The sequence below is a fragment of the Phycodurus eques genome, chromosome 1 (genome assembly GCF_024500275.1).
Source record: "Phycodurus eques isolate BA_2022a chromosome 1, UOR_Pequ_1.1, whole genome shotgun sequence".
Taxonomy (NCBI): domain Eukaryota; kingdom Metazoa; phylum Chordata; class Actinopteri; order Syngnathiformes; family Syngnathidae; genus Phycodurus; species Phycodurus eques.
In genome coordinates this window covers 8,846,263-8,862,449 of record NC_084525.1, presented here as the reverse complement: position 1 = coordinate 8,862,449, position 16,187 = coordinate 8,846,263, and the positions used below count along the sequence as shown (strand labels likewise).

At 39.1% G+C, this 16,187-nt stretch overlaps 9 non-coding genes across 9 annotated transcripts; all 9 read left to right on the top strand.

Moving 5' to 3' along the window:
• The first annotated feature begins 84 nt into the window (after positions 1-84).
• trnas-gcu (transfer RNA serine (anticodon GCU)) lies at positions 85-166 on the top strand. The gene has a single exon. It is a non-coding gene; the product is annotated as a tRNA-Ser (tRNA).
• A 653-nt stretch (positions 167-819) lies between these two features.
• On the top strand, positions 820-903 carry trnas-gcu (transfer RNA serine (anticodon GCU)). Its single transcript has one exon. It is a non-coding gene; the product is annotated as a tRNA-Ser (tRNA).
• A 772-nt stretch (positions 904-1,675) lies between these two features.
• On the top strand, positions 1,676-1,757 carry trnas-gcu (transfer RNA serine (anticodon GCU)). Its single transcript has one exon. It is a non-coding gene; the product is annotated as a tRNA-Ser (tRNA).
• A 772-nt stretch (positions 1,758-2,529) lies between these two features.
• On the top strand, positions 2,530-2,611 carry trnas-gcu (transfer RNA serine (anticodon GCU)). Its single transcript has one exon. It is a non-coding gene; the product is annotated as a tRNA-Ser (tRNA).
• Positions 2,612-4,214: 1,603 nt separating this feature from the next.
• trnas-gcu (transfer RNA serine (anticodon GCU)) lies at positions 4,215-4,296 on the top strand. The gene has a single exon. It is a non-coding gene; the product is annotated as a tRNA-Ser (tRNA).
• Positions 4,297-6,420: 2,124 nt separating this feature from the next.
• trnas-gcu (transfer RNA serine (anticodon GCU)) lies at positions 6,421-6,502 on the top strand. The gene has a single exon. It is a non-coding gene; the product is annotated as a tRNA-Ser (tRNA).
• A 2,830-nt stretch (positions 6,503-9,332) lies between these two features.
• Positions 9,333-9,414, top strand: trnas-gcu (transfer RNA serine (anticodon GCU)). Its single transcript has one exon. It is a non-coding gene; the product is annotated as a tRNA-Ser (tRNA).
• Positions 9,415-12,948: 3,534 nt separating this feature from the next.
• On the top strand, positions 12,949-13,030 carry trnas-gcu (transfer RNA serine (anticodon GCU)). The gene has a single exon. It is a non-coding gene; the product is annotated as a tRNA-Ser (tRNA).
• A 1,897-nt stretch (positions 13,031-14,927) lies between these two features.
• On the top strand, positions 14,928-15,011 carry trnas-gcu (transfer RNA serine (anticodon GCU)). The gene has a single exon. It is a non-coding gene; the product is annotated as a tRNA-Ser (tRNA).
• The last annotated feature ends 1,176 nt before the right edge of the window (positions 15,012-16,187 follow it).

Here is a 16,187-nt window from a genome sequence, read left to right as displayed (position 1 = left end):
TAACCCTGTTTTGAAACCCTTTGAAACCGGCCTAATTTCAAACCCAAACCGTTTTGTAACCGTAACCTTTCTTATCACAAGCAAGACGAGGTGGCCGAGAGGTTAAGGCGATGGACTGCTAATCCATTGTGCTCTGCACGCATGGGTTCAAATCCCATCCTTGTCGGCAATTAGCATTATGCGATTTTGAAACACAAAGCCAGTCTTGAAACCCTAGACCTTCTTTGAAACCTTATTCCTACTTTGAGACCCTACCCCTAGTTGGAAACTATTTTGAAATCCTAACCCTACTTTGAAACCCGAACCCTATTTTGACATCCCATCCCTGGTTGGAACCCCTACTTTGAAAACCTACCTTACTTTTAAACCCCAACCCTAATTTCAAACCCTACTTAGAAACCCTATCTCTATTATGAAACCCTAACCCTGTTTCGAAACCCTTCTTTGAGACTCTAACCCTACTTAAAACTACTAACCCTTCTTTGAAACACTACTTTGGAACCCTAACCCTATTTTGAAAACCTAATCCTACTTTAAAACTCTACTTTGAAACCCAAACCCTGTTTGAAACCCTACTTAAAAAAATGTAACCCTGTTTTGTAACCCTACTTAGAAAATGTAACCCTTATTGAAAACTCTACTTTGAAACCCTAACCCCACTTTGAAATCCTAACCCTGTTTTAAAACCCTACTTTGAAACCGTAAACCTGCTTTGAAACCCTACTTTGAAATCCTAACCCTGTTTTAAAACCCGACTTTGAAACCGGCCTAATTTCAAACCCAAATGGTTTTAAAACCGTAACTCTGCTGAACACTAGTGACATGAGGTGGCCGAGCGGTTAAGGCGATGGACTGCTAATCCATTGTGCTCTGCACGCATGGGTTCAAATCCCATCCTCGTCGGCTTTTAGTATTATGCTGTGTCGTAACACAAAGCCGGTCTTGAAACCCTCGCCCTTCTTTGTCACCTTATTCCTTCTTTGATACCCTACCCCCAGTTGGAAACTATTTTGAAATCCTAACCCTACTTTGAAACCCGAACCCTATTTTGACATCCCATCCCTGGTTGGAACCCCTACTTTGAAAACCTACCTTACTTTTAAACCCCAACCCTAATTTCAAACCCTACTTTGAAATCCTAACCCTACATTGAAACCCTAAACCCTATTTTGACATCCCATCCCTGGTTGGAAACCCTACTTTGAAAACCTACCTTACTTTTAAACCCCAACCCTAATTTCAAACCCTACTTAGAAACCCTATCTCTATTATGAAACCCTAACCCTGTTTCGAAACCCTTCTTTGAAACTCTAACCCTACTTAAAACTACTAACCCTTCTTTGAAACACTACTTTGGAACCCTAACCCTACTTAAAAACCCTAACCCTATTTCAAAACCCTATTTTGAAACCCTAATCCTACTTTAAAACTCTACTTTAAACCTAAACCGTTTGAAACCCTACTTAGAAAATGTAACCTTTATTGAAAACACTACTTTGAAACCCTAACCCCACTTTGAAATCCTAACCCTGTTTTAAAACCCTACTTTGAAACCGTAATCCTGCTTTGAAACCCTACTTTGAAATCCTAACCCTGTTTTGAAACCCGACTTTGAAACCGGCCTAATTTCAAACCCAAATGGTTTTAAAACCGTAACTCTGCTGACCACTAGTGAGATGAGGTGGCCGAGCGGTTAAGGCGATGGACTGCTAATCCATTGTGCTCTGCATGCATGGGTTCAAATCCCATCCTCGTCGGCTTTTAGTATTATGCTGTGTCGTAACACAAAGCCGGTCTTGAAACCCTCGCCCTTCTTTGTCACCTTATTCCTTCTTTGATACCCTACCCCCAGTTGGAAACTATTTTGAAATCCTAACCCTACTTTGAAACCCGAACCCTATTTTGACATCCCATCCCTGGTTGGAACCCCTACTTTGAAAACCTACCTTACTTTTAAACCCCAACCCTAATTTCAAACCCTACTTTGAAATCCTAACCCTACATTGAAACCCTAAACCCTATTTTGACATCCCATCCCTGGTTGGAAACCCTACTTTGAAAACCTACCTTACTTTTAAACCCCAACCCTAATTTCAAACCCTACTTAGAAACCCTATCTCTATTATGAAACCCTAACCCTGTTTCGAAACCCTTCATTGAAACTCTAACCCTACTTAAAACTACTAACCCTTCTTTGAAACACTACTTTGGAACCCTAACCCTACTTAAAAACCCTAACCCTATTTCAAAACCCTATTTTGAAACCCTAATCCTACTTTAAAACTCTACTTTAAACCTAAACCGTTTGAAACCCTACTTAGAAAATGTAACCTTTATTGAAAACACTACTTTGAAACCCTAACCCCACTTTGAAATCCTAACCCTGTTTTAAAACCCTACTTTGAAACCGTAATCCTGCTTTGAAACCCTACTTTGAAATCCTAACCCTGTTTTGAAACCCGACTTTGAAACCGGCCTAATTTCAAACCCAAATGGTTTTAAAACCGTAACTCTGCTGACCACTAGTGAGATGAGGTGGCCGAGCGGTTAAGGCGATGGACTGCTAATCCATTGTGCTCTGCACGCATGGGTTCAAATCCCATCCTCGTCGGCTTTTAGTATTATGCTGTGTCGTAACACAAAGCCGGTCTTGAAACCCTCGCCCTTCTTTGTCACCTTATTCCTTCTTTGATACCCTACCCCCAGTTGGAAACTATTTTGAAATCCTAACCCTACTTTAAAACCCGAACCCTATTTTGACATCCCATCCCTGGTTGGAACCCCTACTTTGAAAACCTACCTTACTTTTAAACCCCAACCCTAATTTCAAACCCTACTTTGAAATCCTAACCCTACATTGAAACCCTAAACCCTATTTTGACATCCCATCCCTGGTTGGAAACCCTACTTTGAAAACCTACCTTACTTTTAAACCCCAACCCTAATTTCAAACCCTACTTTTGAAACCCTATCCCTAAAAATTTTGTACCCTGTTTTGAAACCCTACTTTGAAACCCTAAACCTAATTTGAAACCCTAATTTGAAAACCTAACCCTGCTTTGAAACCCTACTTTGAAACCCTAACCCTATTTTTAAACTCGAACCGTTTTTCAAAACCCTTCTTTGAATCCGTAAACCTGTTTAGAAACCCTACTTGGAAACCGTAACCTTTCTTGAAAACTCTACTTTGAAGCCCTAACCCTACTTTGAAACCCTAACCCTGTTTTAAAACCCTACTTTGAAACCGTAAGCCTCCTTTGAAACCCTACTTTGAAATCCTAACCCTGTTTTGAAACCCTACTTTGCAACCGGCCTAATTTTAAACCCAAACCCTTTTTGAAACCATACATAGAAAATGTAACCCGAGTTTGAAACCCTAACCCTACTTTGAAACCCTACTTTGAAATCCTAACCCTATTTTTTAAACCCTACTTTGAAACCCTAACCCTACATTTAAACTATAACATCCTTTTTCGAAACCCTTCTTTGAAACCCTAACCCTGTTTAGAAACCCTACTTGGAAACCGTAAGCCTGCTTTGAACACCAACCTTACTTTTAAACCCCAACCCTAATTTCAAACCCTACTTTGAAACCCTATCCCTATAATAAAATCCTAACCCTATTTCGAAACCCTTCTTTGAAACCCTACCCCTACTTTGAAACCCTAACCCTGTTTTGAAACCCTACCCCTAATTTAAAACTCTACTTTAAAACCATAACCCTATTTTGAAAACCTAATCCTACTTTAAAACTCTACTTTGAAACCCAAACCCTGTTTGAAACCCTACTTAAAAAAATGTAACCCTGTTTTGTAACCCTACTTTGAAACCCTAAACTTAATTTGAAACCCTAGTTTGAAAACCTAACCCTCCTTTGAAACCCTACTTTGAAATCTTAACCCTATTTGTGGAACCCTACTTTGAAACCCTAACCCTATTTTTAAACTCGAACCGTTTTTCAAAACCCTTCTTTGAATCCCTAAACCTGTTTAGAAACCCTACTTGGAAACCATAACCTTTCTTGAAAACTCTACTTTGAAACCCTAACCCTACTTTGAAACCCTAACCCTGTTTTAAAACCCTACTTTGAAACCATAAGCCTGGTTTGAAACCCTACTTTGAAATCCTAACCCTGTTTTGAAACCCTACTTTGCAACCGGCCTAATTTCAAACCCAAACCGTTTTGAAACCGCAACCCTGTTGACAACTGGCAAGACGAGGTGGCCGAGAGGTTAAGGCGATGGACTGCTAATCCATTGTGCTCTGCATGCATGGGTTCAAATCCCATCCTCGTCGGCATTTAGTATTATGCGATGTCGAACCACAAAGCCAGTCTTGAAACCCTCACCCTTCTTTGTAACCTTATTCCTTCTTTGATACCCTACCCCCAGTTGGAAACTATTTTGAAATCCTCACCCTACTTAGAAACCCTATCTCTATTATGAAACCCTAACCCTGTTTCGAAACCCTTCTTTGAAACTCTAACCCTACTTAAAACTACTAACCCTTCTTTGAAACACTACTTTGGAACCCTAACCCTACTTAAAAACCCTAACCCTATTTCAAACCCCTATTTTGAAAGCCTAATCCTACTTTAAAACTCTACTTTGAAACCCAAACCCAACTTTGAAACCCAAACCCTGTTTGAAACCCTACTTAGAAAATGTAACCCTGTTTTGAAACCCTACTTTGAAACCCTAAACCTAATTTGAAACCCGGGTTTGAAACCTTAGTTTGAAACCATAACCCTGTTTTGAAACCCTACTTTGAAATCCTAAACCTATTTTCGAAACCCTACTTTGAAACCATAACCCTGTTTCGAAACTCTACTTGGAAACTGTAAGCCTGCTTTGAAACACTACTTTGAAACCCTAACCCTACTTAAGAACCCTAACCCTATCTCGAAACCCTTCTTTGAAACCCTACCCCTACTTTGAAACCCTAACCCTGTTTTGAAACTCTACCTTGAAACGCTACCCCTAATTTAAAACTCTACTTTAAAACTTTACTTTGAAACCCAAACCCTGTTTGAAACCCTAATTATAAAATGAAACCCTGTTTTGAAACCCTACTTTGAAACCGTAAACTTTATTGAAAACTCTACTTTGAAACCCTAACCCTACTTTGAAACCCTCACCCTGTTTTAAAACCCTACTTTGAAACCGTAAGCCTAATTTGAAACCCTACTTTGAAATCCTCACCCTGTTTTGAAACCCTACTTTGCAACCGACCTAATTTCAAACCCAAACCGTTTTGAAACCGCAACCCTGTTGACAACTGGCAGGACGAGGTGGCCGAGAGGTTAAGGCGATGGACTGCTAATCAATTATGCTCTGCATGCATGGGTTCAAATCCCATCCTCGTCGGCATTTAGTATTATGCGATGTCGAACCAGAAAGCCAGTCTTGAAACCCTCGCCCTTCATTGTAACCTTATTCCTTCTTTGATACCCTACCCCCAGTTGGAAACTATTTTGAAATCCTCACCCTACTTTGAAACCCGAACCCTATTTTGACATCCCATCCCTGGTTGGAACCCCTACTTTGAAAACCTACCTTACTTTTAAACCCCAACCCTAATTTCAAACCCTACTTAGAAACCTTATCTCTATTATGAAACCCTAACCCTGTTTCGAAACCCTTCTTTGAAATTCTAACCCTACTTAAAACTACTAACCCTTCTTTGAAACACTACTTTGGAACCCTAACCCTACTTAAAAACCGTAACCCTATTTCAAAACCCTATTTTGAAACCCTAATCCTACTTTAAAACTCTACTTTGAAACCCAAACCCAACTTTGAAACCCAAACCCTGTTTGAAACCCTACTTAGAAAATGCAACCCTGTTTTGAAACCCTACTTTGAAACCCTAAACCTAATTTGAAACCCGGGTTTGAAACCTTAGTTTGAAACCATAACCCTGCTTTGAAACCCTACTTTGAAATCCTAAACCTATTTTCGAAACCCTACTTTGAAACCATAACCCTGTTTCGAAACTCTACTTGGAAACCGTAAGCCTGCTTAAGAACCCTAACCCTATCTCGAAACCCTTCTTTGAAACCCTACCCCTACTTTGAAACCCTAACCCTGTTTTGAAACCCTACCTTGAAACGCTACCCCTAATTTAAAACTCTACTTTAAAACTTTACTTTGAAACCCAAACCCTGTTTGAAACCCTAATTATAAAATGAAACCCTGTTTTGAAACCCTACTTTGAAACCGTAAACTTTATTGAAAACTCTACTTTGAAACCCTAACCCTACTTTGAAACCCTCACCCTGTTTTAAAACCCTACTTTGAAACCGTAAGCCTAATTTGAAACCCAACATTGAAATCCTAACCCTGTTTTGACACACTTTGAAACCGGCCTAATTTCAAACCCAAACCGTTTTGTAACCGTAACCTTTCTGACCACAAACAAGACGAGATGGCCGAGAGGTTAAGGCGATGGACTGCTAATCCATTGTGCTCTGCACGCATGGGTTCAAATCCCATCCTTGTCAGCATTTAGCATTATGCGATGTTGAAACACAAAGCCAGTCTTGAAACCCTAGACCTTCTTTGAAACCTTATTCCTACTTTGAGACCCTACCCCTAGTTGGAAACTATTTTGAAATCCTAACCCTACTTTGAAACCCGAACCCTATTTTGACATCCCATCCCTGGTTGGAACCCCTACTTTGAAAACCTACCTTACTTTTAAACCCCAACCCTAATTTCAAACCCTACTTTGAAATCCTAACCCTACATTGAAACCCTAAACCCTATTTTGACATCCCATCCCTGGTTGGAAACCCTACTTTGAAAACCTACCTTACTTTTAAACCCCAACCCTAATTTCAAACCCTACTTTGAAACCCTATCCCTATTATGAAATCCTAACCCTGTTTCGAAACCGTTCTTTGAAACTCTAACCCTACTTAGAACTACTAACCCGACTTTGAAACACCACTTTTAAACCCTCACCCTACTTAAAAACCATAACCCTATATCGAAACTCTTCTTTGAAACCCTAACCCTGTTTTGAAACCCTACCTTGAAACACTACCCCTAATTTAAAACTCTTCTTTAAAACCATAACCCTATTTTGAAACCCGAATCCTACTTGAAAACTCTAGTTTGAAACCCAAACCCTGTTTTAAACCCTACTTCGGAAATTTAACCCTGTTTTGAAACCCTACTTTGAAACCCTAAACCTAAATTGAAACCCTAGTTTGAAACCCTAACCTTGCTTTGAAACCCTACTTTGAAATCCTAACCCTATTTTTAAAACCCTACTTTGAAACCCTAACCCTATTTTTAAACTCTAACCCTTTTTCGAAACCCTTCTTTGAAACCCTAACCCTGTTTAGATACCCTACTTGGAAACCGTAACCTTTATTGAAAACTCTACTTTGAAACCCATACCCAACATTGAAATCCTAACACTGTTTCGAAACCCTACTTTGAAAACCTACCTTACTTTTAAACCCCAACCCTAATTTCAAACCCTACTTTGAAACCCTATCCCTATTATGAAACCCTAACCCTGTTTCGAAACCCTTCTTTGAAACTCTAACCCGACTAAGAACAACTAACCCTTCTTTGAAACACGACTTTGGAACCCTTACCCTACTTAAAAACCCGAACCCTATCACGAAACCCTTCTTTGAAACCCTACCTCGACTTTAAAACCATAACCCTATTTTGAAACCCTAATCCTACTTTAAAACTCTACTTTGAAACCCAAACCCTGTTTGAAACCCTACTTAGAAAATGTAACCCTGTTTTGAAACCCTACTTTGAAACCCTAAACCTAATTTGAAACCCTAGTTTGAAACCTTAGTTTGAAACCATAACCCTGCTTTGAAACCCTTCTTTGAAATCCTAAACCTATTTTTGAAACCCGACTTTGAAAACCTAACCCTACTTTAAAACTTTACTTTGAAACCCAAACCCTGTTTGAAACCCTAATTATAAAATGAAACCCTGTTTTGAAACCCTACTTTGAAACCGTAAACTTTATTGAAAACTCTACTTTGAAACCCTAACCCTACTTTGAAACCCTCACCCTGTTTTAAAACCCTACTTTGAAACCGTAAGCCTAATTTGAAACCCTACTTTGAAATCCTCACCCTGTTTTGAAACCCTACTTTGCAACCGACCTAATTTCAAACCCAAACCGTTTTGAAACCGCAACCCTGTTGACAACTGGCAGGACGAGGTGGCCGAGAGGTTAAGGCGATGGACTGCTAATCAATTATGCTCTGCATGCATGGGTTCAAATCCCATCCTCGTCGGCATTTAGTATTATGCGATGTCGAACCAGAAAGCCAGTCTTGAAACCCTCGCCCTTCATTGTAACCTTATTCCTTCTTTGATACCCTACCCCCAGTTGGAAACTATTTTGAAATCCTCACCCTACTTTGAAACCCGAACCCTATTTTGACATCCCATCCCTGGTTGGAACCCCTACTTTGAAAACCTACCTTACTTTTAAACCCCAACCCTAATTTCAAACCCTACTTAGAAACCTTATCTCTATTATGAAACCCTAACCCTGTTTCGAAACCCTTCTTTGAAATTCTAACCCTACTTAAAACTACTAACCCTTCTTTGAAACACTACTTTGGAACCCTAACCCTACTTAAAAACCGTAACCCTATTTCAAAACCCTATTTTGAAACCCTAATCCTACTTTAAAACTCTACTTTGAAACCCAAACCCAACTTTGAAACCCAAACCCTGTTTGAAACCCTACTTAGAAAATGCAACCCTGTTTTGAAACCCTACTTTGAAACCCTAAACCTAATTTGAAACCCGGGTTTGAAACCTTAGTTTGAAACCATAACCCTGCTTTGAAACCCTACTTTGAAATCCTAAACCTATTTTCGAAACCCTACTTTGAAACCATAACCCTGTTTCGAAACTCTACTTGGAAACCGTAAGCCTGCTTAAGAACCCTAACCCTATCTCGAAACCCTTCTTTGAAACCCTACCCCTACTTTGAAACCCTAACCCTGTTTTGAAACCCTACCTTGAAACGCTACCCCTAATTTAAAACTCTACTTTAAAACTTTACTTTGAAACCCAAACCCTGTTTGAAACCCTAATTATAAAATGAAACCCTGTTTTGAAACCCTACTTTGAAACCGTAAACTTTATTGAAAACTCTACTTTGAAACCCTAACCCTACTTTGAAACCCTCACCCTGTTTTAAAACCCTACTTTGAAACCGTAAGCCTAATTTGAAACCCAACATTGAAATCCTAACCCTGTTTTGACACCCTTTGAAACCGGCCTAATTTCAAACCCAAACCGTTTTGTAACCGTAACCTTTCTGACCACAAACAAGACGAGATGGCCGAGAGGTTAAGGCGATGGACTGCTAATCCATTGTGCTCTGCACGCATGGGTTCAAATCCCATCCTTGTCAGCATTTAGCATTATGCGATGTTGAAACACAAAGCCAGTCTTGAAACCCTAGACCTTCTTTGAAACCTTATTCCTACTTTGAGACCCTACCCCTAGTTGGAAACTATTTTGAAATCCTAACCCTACTTTGAAACCCGAACCCTATTTTGACATCCCATCCCTGGTTGGAACCCCTACTTTGAAAACCTACCTTACTTTTAAACCCCAACCCTAATTTCAAACCCTACTTTGAAATCCTAACCCTACATTGAAACCCTAAACCCTATTTTGACATCCCATCCCTGGTTGGAAACCCTACTTTGAAAACCTACCTTACTTTTAAACCCCAACCCTAATTTCAAACCCTACTTTGAAACCCTATCCCTATTATGAAATCCTAACCCTGTTTCGAAACCGTTCTTTGAAACTCTAACCCTACTTAGAACTACTAACCCGACTTTGAAACACCACTTTTAAACCCTCACCCTACTTAAAAACCATAACCCTATATCGAAACTCTTCTTTGAAACCCTAACCCTGTTTTGAAACCCTACCTTGAAACGCTACCCCTAATTTAAAACTCTTCTTTAAAACCATAACCCTATTTTGAAACCCGAATCCTACTTGAAAACTCTAGTTTGAAACCCAAACCCTGTTTTAAACCCTACTTCGGAAATTTAACCCTGTTTTGAAACCCTACTTTGAAACCCTAAACCTAAATTGAAACCCTAGTTTGAAACCCTAACCTTGCTTTGAAACCCTACTTTGAAATCCTAACCCTATTTTTAAAACCCTACTTTGAAACCCTAACCCTATTTTTAAACTCTAACCCTTTTTCGAAACCCTTCTTTGAAACCCTAACCCTGTTTAGATACCCTACTTGGAAACCGTAACCTTTATTGAAAACTCTACTTTGAAACCCATACCCAACATTGAAATCCTAACACTGTTTCGAAACCCTACTTTGAAAACCTACCTTACTTTTAAACCCCAACCCTAATTTCAAACCCTACTTTGAAACCCTATCCCTATTATGAAACCCTAACCCTGTTTCGAAACCCTTCTTTGAAACTCTAACCCGACTAAGAACAACTAACCCTTCTTTGAAACACGACTTTGGAACCCTTACCCTACTTAAAAACCCGAACCCTATCACGAAACCCTTCTTTGAAACCCTACCTCGACTTTAAAACCATAACCCTATTTTGAAACCCTAATCCTACTTTAAAACTCTACTTTGAAACCCAAACCCTGTTTGAAACCCTACTTAGAAAATGTAACCCTGTTTTGAAACCCTACTTTGAAACCCTAAACCTAATTTGAAACCCTAGTTTGAAACCTTAGTTTGAAACCATAACCCTGCTTTGAAACCCTACTTTGAAATCCTAAACCTATTTTTGAAACCCTACTTTTAAACCCTAACCCTATTTTTAAACTCAAACACTTTTTCGAAAACCTTCTTTGAAACCCTATCCCTGTTATGAAATCCTAACCCTGTTTCAAAACCCTTTTTTGAAACTCTAACACTCCTTAGAACTAATAACCCCACTTTGAAACACGACTTTGAAACCCTAACCCTACTTAAAAACCCTAACCCTATTTCGAAACCCTTCTTTGAAACCCTACCCCTACTTTGAAACCCTAACCCTGTTTTGAAACCCTACCCCTAATTTAAAACTCTACTTTAAAACCATAACCCTATTTTGAAAACCTAATCCTACTTTAAAACTCTACTTTGAAACCCAAACCCTGTTTGAAACCCTACTTTAAAAATGTAACCCTGTTTTGAAACCCTACTTTGAAACCCTAAACTTAATTTGAAACCCGAGTTTGAAAACCTAACCCTGCTTTGAAATCTTAACCCTATTTGTGGAACCCTACTTTGAAACCCTAACCCTATTTTTAAACTCGAACCGTTTTTCAAAACCCTTCTTTGAAACCCTAAACCTGTTTAGAAACCCGACTTGGAAACCTTAACCTTTCTTGAAAACTCTACTTTGGAACCCTAACCCTACTTTGAAACCCTAACCCTGTTTTAAAACCCTACTTTGAAACCGTAAGCCTGCTTTGAAACCCTACTTTGAAATCCTAACCCTGTTTTGAAACCCTACTTTGCAACCGGCCTAATTTCAAACCCCTGTTTCGAAACCGTTCTTTGAAACTCTAACCCCACTTAGAACTACTAACCCTACTTTGAAACACTACTTTGAAACCCTCACCCTACTTAAAAACCGTAACCCTATATCGAAACTTTTCTTTGAAACCCTACCCCTACTTTGAAACCCTAACCCTGTTTTGAAACCCTACCTTGAAACGCTACCCCTAATTGAAAACTCTACTTTAAAACCATAACCCTATTTTGAAACCCGAATCCTATTTGAAAACTCTACTTTGAAACCCAAACCCTGTTTTAAACCCTACTTCGAAAATTTAACCCTGTTTTGAAACCCTACTTTGAAACCCTAAACCTAATTTGAAACCCTACTTTGAAATCCTAACCCTATTTTTAAAACCCTACTTTGAAACCCTAACCCTATTTTTAAACTCTAACCCGTTTTCGAAACCCTTCTTTGAAACCCTAACCCTGTTTAGATACCCTACTTGGAAACCGTAACCTTTATTGAAAACTCTACTTTGAAACCCAAACCCAACATTGAAATCCTAACCCTGTTTCGAAACCCTACTTTGAAAACCTACCTTACTTTTAAACCCCAACCCTAATTTCAAACCCTACTTTGAAACCCTATCCCTATTATGAAACCCGAACCCTGTTTCGAAACCCTTCTTTGAAACTCTAACCCGATTTAGAACAACGAAACCCTTCTTTGAAACCCTACCTCGACTTTAAAACCATAACCCTAGTTTGAAACCCTAATACTACTTTAAAACTCTACTTTGAAACCCAAACCCTGTTTGAAACACTACTGAGAAAATGTAACCCTGTTTTGAAACCCTACTTTGAAACCCTAAACCTAATTTGAAACCCTAGTTTGAAATCCTAAACCTATTTTTGAAACCCTACTTTGAAAACCTAACCCTATTTTAAAACTCTATTCCTTTTTCGAAACCCTACTTTGAAACCATAACCCTGTTTCGAAACTCTACTTGGAAACTGTAAGCCTGCTTTGAAACACTACTTTTAAACCCTAACCCTACTTAAGAACCCTAACCCTATCTCGAAACCCTTCTTTGAAACCCTACCCCTACTTTGAAACCCTAACCCTGTTTTGAAACCCTACCTTGAAACGCTACCCCTAATTTAAAACTCTACTTTAAAACTTTACTTTGAAACCCAAACCCTGTTCGAAACCCTAATTATAAAATGAAACCCTGTTTTGAAACCCTACTTTGAAACCGTACACTTTATTGAAAACTCTACTTTGAAACCCTAACCCTACTTTGAAACCCTCACCCTGTTTTAAAACCCTACTTTGAAACCGTAAGCCTAATTTGAAACCCAACATTGAAATCCTAACCCTGTTTTGAAACCCTTTGAAACCGGCCTAATTTCAAACCCAAACCGTTTTGTAACCGTAACCTTTCTGACCACAAACAAGACGAGGTGGCCGAGAGGTTAAGGCGATGGACTGCTAATCCATTGTGCTCTGCACGCATGGGTTCAAATCCCATCCTCGTCGGCATTTAGTATTATGCTATGTCGTAACACAAAGCCGGTCTTGAAACCCTAACCCTTCATTGAAACCTTATTCCTATTTTGATACCCTACCCCTATTTGTAAACTGTTTTGAAATCCGAACCCTACTTTGAAACCCAAACCCTATTTTGACATCCCATCCCTGGTTGGAAACCCTACTTTGAAACCGGCCTAATTTCAAAACCAAACCGTTTTGAAACCGTAACCCTGTTGACCACTGGAAAGATGAGGTGGCTGAGAGGATAAGGTGATGAACTGCTAATCCATTGTGTTCTGCACGCATGGTTCAAATCCCATTCTCGTAGGCATTTAGCATTATGCTATGTTGTAACACAAAGCCGGTCTTGAAACCCGAGCCCTTCTTTGAAGCCTTATTCCGACTTTGATACCTGATCCCGAGTTGGAAACTATTTTGAAATCCTAACCCAGTTTTGAAACCCTTCCTTGAAATGCCACCCCTAATTTAAAACTCTACCTTAAAACCATAACCCTATTTTGAAACCCTAATCCTACTTTAAAACTTTTCTTTGAAACCCAAACCCTGTTTGAAACCCAACTGAGAAAATGTAACCCTGTTTTGAAACCCTACTTTGAAACCCTAAACCTAATTTGAAAATCTAGTTGGAAACCGTAACCCTATATCGAAACTTTTCTTTGAAACCCTACCCCTACTTTGAAACCCTAACCCTGTTTTGAAACCCTACCTTGAAACGCTACCCCTAATTTAGAACTCTACTTTAAAACCATAACCCTATTTTGAAACCCGAATCCTATTTGAAAACTCTACTTTGAAACCCAAGCCCTGTTTTAAACCCTACTTCGAAAATTTAACCCTGTTTTGAAACCCTACTTTGAAACCCTAAACCTAATTTGAAACCCTACTTTGAAATCCTAACCCTATTTTTAAAACCCTACTTTGAAACCCTAACCCTATTTTTAAACTCTAACCCGTTTTCGAAACCCTTCTTTGAAACCCTAACCCTGTTTAGATACCCTACTTGGAAACCGTAACCTTTATTGAAAACTCTACTTTGAAACCCAAACCCAACATTGAAATTCTAACCCTGTTTCGAAACCCTACTTTGAAAACCTACCTTACTTTTAAACCCCAACCCTAATTTCAAACCCTACTTTGAAACCCTATCCCTATTATGAAACCCGAACCCTGTTTCGAAACCCTTCTTAGAAACCCTACCTCGACTTTAAAACCATAACCCTAGTTTGAAACCCTAATACTACTTTAAAACTCTACTTTGAAACCCAAACCCTGTTTGAAACACTACTGAGAAAATGTAACCCTGTTTTGAAACCCTACTTTGAAACCCTAAACCTAATTTGAAACCCTAGTTTGAAACCTTAGTTTGAAACCATAACCCTGCTTTGAAACCCTTCTTTGAAATCCTAAACCTATTTTTGAAACCCGACTTTGAAAACCTAACCCTATTTTAAAACTCTATTCCTTTTTTGAAACCCTACTTTGAAACCCTAACCCTGTTTCGAAACCCTTCTTTGAAACTCTAACCCTACTTAAAACTACTAACCCTTCTTTGAAACACTACTTTGGAACCCTAACCCTACTTAAAAACCCTAACCCTATTTCAAAACCCTATTTTGAAACCCTAATCCTACTTTAAAACTCTACTTTAAACCTAAACCGTTTGAAACCCTACTTAGAAAATGTAACCCTTATTGAAAACTCTACTTTGAAACCCTAACCCCACTTTGAAATCCTAACCCTGTTTTAAAACCCTAATTTGAAACCGTAAACCTGCTTTGAAACCCTACTTTGAAATCCTAACCCTGTTTTGAAACCCGACTTTGAAACCGGCCTAATTTCAAACCCAAATGGTTTTAAAACCGTAACTCTGCTGAACACTAGTGACATGAGGTGGCCGAACGGTTAAGGCGATGGACTGCTAATCCATTGTGCTCTGCACGCATGGGTTCAAATCCCATCCTCGTCGGCTTTTAGTATTATGCTGTGTCGTAACACAAAGCCGGTCTTGAAACCCTCGCCCTTCTTTGTCACCTTATTCCTTCTTTGATACCCTACCCCGAGTTGGAAACTATTTTGAAATCCTAACCCTACTTTGAAACCCGAACCCTATTTTGACATCCCATCCCTGGTTGGAACCCCTACTTTGAAAACCTACCTTACTTTTAAACCCCAACCCTAATTTCAAACCCTACTTTGAAATCCTAACCCTACATTGAAACCCTAAACCCTATTTTGACATCCCATCCCTGGTTGGAAACCCTACTTTGAAAACCTACCTTACTTTTAAACCCCAACCCTAATTTCAAACCCTACTTTTGAAACCCTATCCCTAAAAATTTTGTACCCTGTTTTGAAACCCTACTTTGAAACCCTAAACCTAATTTGAAACCCTAATTTGAAAACCTAACCCTGCTTTGAAACCCTACTTTGAAACCCTAACCCTATTTTTAAACTCGAACCGTTTTTCAAAACCCTTCTTTGAATCCGTAAACCTGTTTAGAAACCCTACTTGGAAACCGTAACCTTTCTTGAAAACTCTACTTTGAAACCCTAACCCTATTTTTAAACTCGAACCGTTTTTCAAAACCCTTCTTTGAATCCGTAAACCTGTTTAGAAACCCTACTTGGAAACCGTAACCTTTCTTGAAAACTCTACTTTGAAACCCTAACCCTACTTTGAAACCCTAACCCTGTTTTAAAACCCTACTTTGAAACCGTAAGCCTCCTTTGAAACCCTACTTTGAAATCCTAACCCAAACCCTTTTTGAAACCATACATAGAAAATGTAACCCGAGTTTGAAACCCTAACCCTGCTTTGAAACCCTACTTTGAAATCCTAACCCTATTTTTTAAACCCTACTTTGAAACCCTAACCCTACATTTAAACTATAACATCCTTTTTCGAAACCCTTCTTTGAAACCCTAACCCTGTTTAGAAACCCTACTTGGAAACCATAAGCCTGCTTTGAACACCAACCTTACTTTTAAACCCCAACCCTAATTTCAAACCCTACTTTGAAACCCTATCCCTATAATAAAATCCTAACCCTATTTCGAAACCCTTCTTTGAAACCCTACCCCTACTTTGAAACCCTAACCCTGTTTTGAAACCCTACCCCTAATTTAAAACTCTACTTTAAAA